Here is a 9,856-nt window from a genome sequence, read left to right on the forward strand (position 1 = left end):
GAAACTAATAAGCAACCAGTGGGGATGTGCAGGTTGAGACCATGCAAATATTCTGCTTCTCATCAAAATGTCCTCTGGATTTAGCATCCACTGATGATTCTTGCCTGAACCGATCTTTACTGTGATCGTTCCAGAACGATGATTTTCCAACTCTGGCTCTCCTCCCACGGTTGCCAGTCGGCCATCAGCTTTACACTGGGAGCAGGAACCTTCTCTTTAAAGATTTCTTAATTTTAACATAATCTAACTTATTGGCTTTTTTCTTTCTAGTTAATGCTTTTTAGATCCTGTTCAAATTTTTTTTCCTACCACCACCTCTTGAAAACATTCTGTTTCCTTCTAAAAGCTTCATTATTAGGCTTTTGACACTTAGGTCTGTGATCCATCTGGGATTTTTTGTTGTTGTTGATGATGTGGGATAGGGGATGAAGATAAACATCTTTCCATGTGGAAATTCAATTTACCTAAGTGTCTTTATTAACAATTATTATTTATACAAGAAATGGATGAATGCCTTCCCCCTTTTAAAAATTCAAAGAATTACAGAGAATGCTAAAAATCCCTTTGACCCTCTCTGCCCATCTTGATCATTTCCCCTTCCCTGCAGGGGGTAACTCAGAAGTAGCCGCTGTTATCAGCTTTTTACATCCTTTCAGACTTTCTTTAAGCATTTGCAGACATGCATGCAATGTGTTCTCTTTCTCCCCACCCCTCACAGTGTATGAGTCATTCTGCAACTTGCTTTTTCACCCAGCAATATGACTTGGCGGACTTTTTGTGTCGGTACATATAGACCTCCATGTAAATGGTTGCACTGGATTACATGTTATGCATGTCATATGTGATAAACCGGGTCAGACCACATGTTTGCAGCTTGCTTAGTCATTTGTGGATTTTAAAGTTGGTTCTAATTTTCTGTTTCGCTACCCTGATGATTTTTTATGCACACTGTGTGAACCGCTTGCTGGGTTGCACTGTTATGAAAATTGGGGTGGTTGAGGGATGAGAACTTGAGTCTGGAAGGCACTGTGCTCTTCCTAGATTAAGGACAAACAAAACGGCTCAAAGAGTCTGGGTGACTTACCCAGGCTCACACAGTTAATTAGTGGGAAAGCCGATCACGACACGTGCCTTGGGATGCCAAGTCCAGGCCTCTGCTCTCAACACAACCCTTCCCATGGCCCAACTGACCTCCCCAGCCACCCAAATTCTGAAGCTTCCCTGTCCTCTTCTGGCTTCTCCTCCCTGTGGAGATGGGCCTCCGATATGGGATACCAGGGGTGTCTGTTCACTGCTCCTTCCTTACCTCCAGGGACAGGGCATTTACTCATCTCCCAAGGCCCTGTGGTCTCCTCTCCAGAAGGCAAGATGGCACTTCAGTTCCAGAGCCTGCTCCTAAGCCTCCCCTCCTCTCAACCTCCGTTTATCTAAAACTCCTTCGGCTTCCAAGATCCCCCTGTAGGACAGACAAGAACAAATTTGGAAGCCAAAGAAGCTGCAGCCCTTAAATCACATGTTGGGCCAAATAATCAAAGAATCTTCCCCAAATTTGTCAACGGTGGTTCTGGGCCTAGCTGCTCAGTAATGACTCTCACTTGATGACAGATCTTGAGAAAATGCGTTTTGGAAGCAATCAGTATATGCTGAATAGGACCCTATTTTACAAGCATTTTATCTACTCTTAAGGACATAGGAGATGAGGAAAACAGATAAGCCTCTCTATTAATATTGATTAGACCATTATATATCTGAGAAAGAGATTTTAGTCAGAGATGATTGCATCTCACCAGAGCAGCCTGTCTTCTTGAATCGAATCGTTTAATTTGCCACTCAGAGCTTGGGGGCGTTGGGAGGGGGGCACATGCAAGCTTTGCTCCCCCACGCTGGGCAGAAGAGGCAAGAGAGGGATGCCGAGTGACAGGGCACTTATGTGCTTTCTCGCCAGCCCCACAAAGAGCTCAATAAAAGGAAGCTAAAAAAGGAAACAGCAGCAGGAAGGATTGAGGTTAGACTTCAGGAATAAATGCTTACTTCTAGAAGAGTTCGGAAGCTGAGGCCCTTTTCTGGAACAGCTTTAAGAATGAGGTCATGAACAGGCCTTTTTATTATTGATCACGAAAGAAGACTGGTAAACATTAAAAATGTCCAAACTCACTAATAGTCAAAATAATGCAAATCTAAATAATCAACTATTATTTTTGCCATCAGATTAGCAAAGATTGTTTTTAAAGCATCATGCCTGATGCTGGTGAGGATTTAGTGAAACTGTATTCTCATGCATTCCTGGTGGAAGGGTAGGTGAGTGCAACCTTTTTGGAAGACAATTGGATGACGTTTTCTGAGAACCTACTTTTTGCCAAGCACTAGGTTAGAACCTGGGAGGATAGCATCGACTGAAACTAAGTCCTTGCCCCGACAGAGAGTACCATTTATCAGGGAAAACTTGAAATTAACACATCAAAATGCAACTAAATATTTACAAAATGTAAAGAGCCTTAAGAAGGAGCTGGGCATCGTGGCTCACGCCTGTAATCCCAGCACTTTGGGAGGTCAAGGCAGGCAGATTGTCTGATGTCAGGAGTTCGAGACCAGCCTGGCCAACGTGGTGAAACTCTGTCTCTATTACAAATACAAAAATTAGCTGGGCTTAGTGGCACGAACCTGTAGTCCCAGCCACTCAGGAGGTTGAGGCAGGAAAATTGCTTGAACCCGGGAGGTGGAGGTTGTGCCACTGTACTCCATCCTGGGTGACAGAGCAAGACTCCATCTCAAAAAAAAATGCCTTAAACACTCACTCACATACACACACACACACACACACACACGCGGAGCTCAGGGGAGAGAGTAAGGGAGGTCAGTGAAGGCTTTTCCAAGGAGGCGGCTTTGAGCTGAGTCACAAATACTAGAGAAGAAACAAGCCACAGGAAAGAATAAGGTGGCACTGGCAGATGGAACAGCATGTGCAAAGGTCCTGCAGTGGCAGAGATTTTTGGTGAGCTGAGAAGAGGCCAGAGAGGCAGAGCGGATGAGGGGAGCATGACAGGAAGCAGTAGGAGAAATTGGCGGGTGGGCGATGCATTGCAAATGCTGACCTGCCTGGGGTGCTGGGGGCCCTCCTGGGTTTCAGCAGGGGCAGCACACACAATCTGCCCTTACTGCTTTTTTTTTAAACTGCCGCCATTTTGTAAAATTATTATTTATTGTTATTTTAAAAACATATAACATGAGATCTACCCTCTTAAAAAAATTTAAGTATACAGTATAGTATTGTTAACTGCACAATGTTGTACAGTAGATCTCTAGAACCTTTTAATCTTTTTTAAAAAATTATTATTTTTTTAAGTTCCAGAGTACATGCGCAGGATGTGCAGGTTCGTGACACAGGTAAATGTGTGCCATGGTGGTTTGCTGCACCTATCAACCCATCACCTAGGTATTAAGCCCAGCACGCATTAGCTCTTTTCCCCAATGCTCTCTACTGACCCCACTCTTCCTTTTTTTTTTTTGAGACAGAGTCTCACTCTGTCGCCCAGGTATGCAGTGGTGCAATCTCTGCTCACTGTAACCTCTGCCTTCTGTGCTCAAGCGATCCTCCTACCTCAGCCACCCAAGTAGCTGGGACTATAGGTGTGTGCCACCATGCTTGGCTAGTTTTTGTATTTTTTGTAGAGACAGGGTTTTGCCATGTTGCTCAGGCTAGTCTTGAACTTCCTGAGCTCAAGCAGTCCTCTTGCCATGACTTTCCAGGGGCGGTTAATAGAGGAAGCAGGAAGGACAGGTGGGCGCCTATGGCAGCAGGGAAGGTGAGAGGTGACAAGGGCTGGGATGAGGGCTTTGGCAAGGGACGTGCATCAAACACCTTACAAAACTCAGGATGAGCAAGGCCACTCCAGGAGATAATCAAATGCATGCAGCAGTTTACGTACACACGGAATGCATTACAGGCTTAGTTGTAAAGACAAAACCCTGGAAACAACATAAATGTTCACCACGAGAGGGCTGGTTAAATGATGGTGCCCACAGACCAGGGCTGCCATGTAGTTATGGGAATTGTTGTTTTAGAAAAATATTGAACAACACAGGAAGATGTTTACATTGTATCTTAAGTGAAAAAAATCAGGACACAAAACTCAATGTACATTTTGATGCTGGTTGAAAAAAATGGTGTTTTTCCATCTAAAATAAACATGGAAATGTCAGTGGCAACTCTTTGGGTGACCTGTGGGTTATTTGAATTTTTTCCTACGTTTCAGTGTTTCTCAAATGTCTAACAAGCATCTACTTTTATAATTAAGAAAACAGTTATTTTTTACACCTATCATCTCAGCTACTCAGGAGATTGAGGTAGGAGAATCACTTGAACCTGGGAAGCAGAGGTTACAGTGAGCTGAGATCACACCACTGCACTCCAGCCTGGGCAGCAGAGTGAGGCTCCATCAAAAAAAAAAAGCATAGTTATTTTTTAATTAATAAAGTAAATCTCTCTCAAAGAGGCAAGGGGCAGGTGTGTGAGTGAGAAAGGAAGGCATGTGGAGGAGGAAAGGGTTAGACAAAGTGAGTGTTAAATCTGCATCTCTGTGTAGCCAGAGCTCCCCGTCTCAGCTTAAGACCCTCCTGCCCTTGAAGAAGCTTCCTAAAACCAGCTCAGATCTTCCTCATCTGTTCCCCTGCCTCTTTGCATGTTTCTGGAAGCCCTCAATAGTATGAGTATTACGCACACCCTGCCTGTGGTCAGGCCACTGGGAGGCTGAAGAATGCAGATGCCTGGGCCCCGACCCTGGGGGTTCCCACCCTGGGACCACCCCCCTCCACCCCTAGTCTTCTCCGTCTCACTAAGTGCTCAAACCCTCTCAATAGAGGCCATTAGTGTTGCTACGGGGAGTGTGGATTCTGGAGCCAGACCGCTGGGGTTGTAATTCTGGCCTGGCACGGCCTTGCTGGGCTCAGTACCCTCAATTATTAAATATTTATAGTATATAATATGAGTATAGTATATATATGTATATTATATAGCATATAATAAATAAGTATAATATATAATATTATATATATATATTGTTTTTAGTTTTGTTAAAAAACCATTCTTACAAATCAGAAATGGGGGTTCAGGAATGGTGGTGATGCAAAAGAAGGAAGCCATGGGGTGGGGGCTGTCAGGGGTGGGGGCACTGGTGTCTTCTTCACCTCCACCCTGATGTGTCCTCTCCTGAAGGACAGACGGTCACATTCTGCAATGTGTCCTCTACCATGTCCTTTACCATGTCTTTTCAAAGTAGGAGAAGATGTCTCTCTCATCAGGCAGATCACTGCGATTGACCTCAAAGCGATCCTGCATGTCATTGAGGATCTTGGCATCATTCTCGTCAGACACAAATGTGATAGCCAAGCCCTTGGTGCCAAACCGGCTGGCTCTGGCCACCCAATGCAGGTAGGTGTCAGAATCCTCAGGTATGTCATCATTAAAAGCAATGTTCACCCACTCAATGTCCATTCTTTGGCCAAATATGTTGGTAGCCACAAGAATTCACCACTGAAAATCTTTAAACTGCTGATACTGAGAGAGCCTCTGCCCTGGGGCATTCCGTAGTGGATGGCAATGGCTGGGAAGTTCTGCTCTATCCAGTAGCTGGGCCGAGGCAATGCGCCACTGCACAGACTTCAAAAAGATCATCACCTGGTTGAACTCAAGGACATTCAGAAGGTCATAGAGCTTCCAGTTCTTCTGGTTGTCCTTCAGTTTCATGCAGTACTGCTGCAACCCATGCAGCATCAACTTCATCTCATTATCCACAAAGATCTCCACTGGATCTTGCATGAACTTGTGGCAGACTGGACGGATCTCTTTGCTCAAGGTAGCCCTCAACATCATGACCGGCTTCTCACGGTGGGGTCATGTGAAAAATTCCCTGGACATCCCGACACATGTTGAGCTGTTCAAACGTCTTATCACATTCATTCGAAATAAAGTGTTTTATGTGTTTGAGGTTGAGGCTCTTATTGCCAGCCAGGGCTAGGATACGGCCTGGAGTCCCCACGATGATATGCAGGCAGTTCTTCAGCACCTCTTCATCCTTCTTGATAGACCACCAAAAAACACAGCAACCTTGACACTGGGCATGTATTTAGAGAACTGACCATGGCTTGGGAAGCCAACAGCGCCTGTTCCCCAGAGTGGAGGAGCAGAAGTCGATGAAAACATGCATAACCTGTGCAGCAGCATGTAATTCATGGCCATCCCCTGTAAGTGGTAGCTGTTACTACTCTTCCGGTTACTAAGGCTGAAAACCCAAGGGTCATCCCTGATTCCCCCTCCCCTCATTCCAGCACCCTCGCCACCATCCCATGCAGGTCCCTCCGTTTCTCAGCCCTGCACTGCCTCCCCAGCTCATGCGACTGTCCTCTCTTGCCGGCACTGCTGTCCTTGTCTCCTTTCAGTCCAGCCTCCTCTCGCCAGCCAGAGGGACTCGTGAAGATGAAAATTGAATTATGCTACTCCTCTGTTGGAGTTTTGAAGAAAGCCCAAACTTTTTGCCATGGCCTACAGCAAGGCCCTAGCGAGTCATCCTACAGGAAAGAAATAGAAATTTAAACAACAAAACAGTATTTTGCCTTCAGATTAGCAAAGATTTTTAAAAATAAAAATAAGATGCAGTGTTGGTGAGGATGTGGTGAAACTGCAGTTAGCCTGAGAACCTCCTGTTCCAGCATTTTGAGGTCAGGGAAAGATATCTGACAACGGGACTGAGAAGGAGTTGGAGAGGGGAGAATCAGGTCAGTAGAGGTTAGGGAAGCCCAGAGGAGAGAGTGTTTCCAGAAGGAAGGGGGGTCTCTTGGGTCAAAGGCCACTGCGAGGTCAGAGAAGATAAGGATAGAGAACTGACCATGGCTTGGACCATAGTGGTTCCAGTGGAAGGGAAGAGGGAAGCCATATTTCCACAAAGGCAGAGAGAGAACCCCACGAGTGGCGAACGCAGAGTGTGTGTGCATGCATGTGTGTGTGTGTGCCTGTGTGTGTGCACGTGTGTGCGTGTGTGTGCATGCACGTGTGTGTGCATGTGTATGTGCATGTGTGTGTGCACGTGTGTGTGTGCACGTGTGTGTGTGTGCATGTTGGTGGTGGCAGCTGCAGCAGTCGAGGAGATGGTAAGGAGATAGCAGCCCAAGGAGAAGTCTGGAAAGTGAGGAGAGCTCTCTGGGAGGTGCAGGGAGAGGGTGGATTGACTGAGAGGGTCCTGAGAGCCTGGCTGAAGAGTGGTAGGAAGTGGGAAGGAAGGAACTTCAGGAAGCGGCAGGCTTTGCTCAGTGCCCCAAGGGGAGCCCAGCTTAAAACTCATTAGAAAAAAACAAAGGAAAGCACCTGAGTTTGATGAGTTTGGTTCTAGATGGCAATTCCTCCTGGAGCCTTCTTAATTTCCTTGGTAAATAAGATCACTTTGATCACTGCCTTAGAGAAAACTTAATTCTGATATGGAATGTCTTGAGTTTGTATCAGTTTGGGGATTCTCCACGGGAAAAATGAGCTGGTGATGAAACGGCCCCACAAGAGGAGAAGACAAACATCTCTCTCTCTCTCTCTCTGTCCCTCCCTCTCTCTCTCTGTGTGTGTGTGTGTGTGTGTGTGTCTGTCTGTCTGTCTGTCTCCTAGTTCTAGTTAGAACTAGGAGAGCAGGTAAGGGTATTTTGAGTCCATTTGTTGGGACAGGGAAGTTGGGTAAGGATGGGGTTAGGGACTATTGTTTGGAGCTCAAAGACAGTAAAATGCTTTCAGTTTTGGTGACTCAAAGTGTGGGTTATGGGGAGCAGCATATAAGAAAACCCCTTTCCTTGCCAATCTGAGTTCCACATTTCCTTCCAAATCCTGCTTAGAGTTCGCCACCTCCAGGAAGCCTTCCCTCCTGCCTCACCTCAGTCCTGGCTGTGACTGGTCCCTTCTTTGAGCCTAAGTTGGCCTGGACAGATTTGTGTCATTGGACCAAGGGTGGATGCTCACACTGCAGCATCTAGGGGAACGTCCCTCTCTCTGGGCCTTGATTTCATCATTTATACATCAAAGAGGATGATGGTGACTCTGGCCCTTGCAGTCTCTGGTACTAAGGGCATCCAGGGAGGGTGAGAGTAAACAGGGCGGGGAGAAGCAGCAGACATCCCTGTTATCTATGGGATGTTATGCTAGGGCTTTTTCATCCGTTACCTCGTTTAACTTCACAACAATCCTATGGATCTGGAACTATGACCATTCTCATTTTACAGATGAGAAAATAGAGGCTTAGAGACGTTAAATGATTTGCCCAAGTTTGGTCTCACAGGAAATGGCCAGGCTGCACTAGACATACTCACCTTGCCTAGGCAGGGAGGCCTTGCCAGAAACCTGGGGAGGGGCCGGGCGGACCCTGTGGCACATTCCTCCAGGGTCAGCAGGAGCCTCTGAGAGGTCCTCTGCCTCTCTGATCTCTTGCTCTACTGACTGTGTGCTGTCTGTCTCAGTCTTGGAGACTCCTAGGGATCGGAATTACACACTGTCTTTTCTCTAGGTCAAGGACTGAAAAATTAAATTCTTACAGGGCCAGGCAGTAATTAAGTGAAGTGGGCAGAACAAGTGCAAATTCGTTTGTTGCCTGAGTGCTGGTAAATGCAGCTCCTGAAAAGCACTTGCTTCTCAGGGACGGCTGCTTCTCAGCTCCAGCCAATTGTTACCTCCTGGTATCAGGGCTCATTGTTATCAGAACCTCTGATCTTTAAAGAGAAGCTAAATTTCCTGATTTCTAAAAGTTGGTCTAAATCTGCTGGTTCTGAGCAGTACTTTAAAACAACAAATGAATACATGAATAAAATACATTAACAGACTGAATGTTGCTCTGCCGGGTGACAGTTTTGCAACCTCTGAAGACTGATTTCATCCTTGCCTTGTCCAGGCAAGCTTGGTTGAAAGTCTCCTTTTCTATGGTTGCTCAGGAGGTGATGCTGATGCCTTTAGGTGGGACCATGGTTTGGTGTTTGTGATGAAATGGGAAGAAGTCTCCCAGAAGTCTCTTACCTTACCACTCCTGCACCCCCACTGCCCCAACAACCCTCAAGCACACTTCAGTACTTTCCAAGAGTGGGGCAGGTATTGACAAGAGTGGGTCCCAGTTTCAGACCTCTTTGAGTAGTTTTCCAACTGGACTTTGAACAACTATGTGAAATGGCATCCTGACAGGAATAGCAGCCCCTTGAATTTATGTCCTCCATCCTCAAAGTTCTCTGAGGAGATTAGAGACATAGTAGCTGGGGTGAGGTGAATGTCATACACACATTCTAAGATGACCAACCCATAAGGGAACAAGACACTATGACCAAGTACCAGTAGAAACAATAGACAATAGAAACAGAGTCATGCAGGCTTCAGATATTTCAAAGAAATAAAAAACACCAGCTTGAAAACTTCGGCAGGGAACTGAAAACTATTAAATACATAACAAATTTTTAAAAAAGGAATTCTAGAACTAAAATGCAATAGCTAAAATTAAGAACTTGATGGGTGAGTTTTAAAACAGATTAAACACAGCTAAAGAGAAAATTACTGAATTGGAATTAAGGTGAGAAGAAACTGTTCAGAGTGTAGCACTGAGAGAAAAAAAGATGGAAAATACAGAAAAGAGGGTAAAAGGCGAGGAGGACAAAATGAGAAAGCCTAGCATATATTTAATTGAAGTCTCAGATGAAAGGAGAAAGAAGAGAGAGAGAAAACCAGGTGGGAGAAATATTTAAATTTTCTATTACAGAGGAAAGACATCATTTATTGTTCAAGAAGGGTTCAGTGGTGGATTGATCTGTACCAGACACAGGAAGGCTCAGCCATTCACTGGCTCACAGGGGT

The 9,856-nt window shown here is 45.5% G+C and overlaps 1 pseudogene; it reads right to left on the reverse strand.

Annotated features, from left to right (window-relative positions):
• Positions 1-5,254: 5,254 nt before the first annotated feature.
• On the reverse strand, positions 5,255-6,229 carry LOC100456172 (spliceosome RNA helicase DDX39B-like; annotated as a pseudogene).
• Positions 6,230-9,856: the final 3,627 nt, after the last annotated feature.

The sequence above is a fragment of the Pongo abelii genome, chromosome 9 (assembly GCF_028885655.2).
Source record: "Pongo abelii isolate AG06213 chromosome 9, NHGRI_mPonAbe1-v2.0_pri, whole genome shotgun sequence".
Lineage (NCBI taxonomy): Eukaryota > Metazoa > Chordata > Mammalia > Primates > Hominidae > Pongo > Pongo abelii.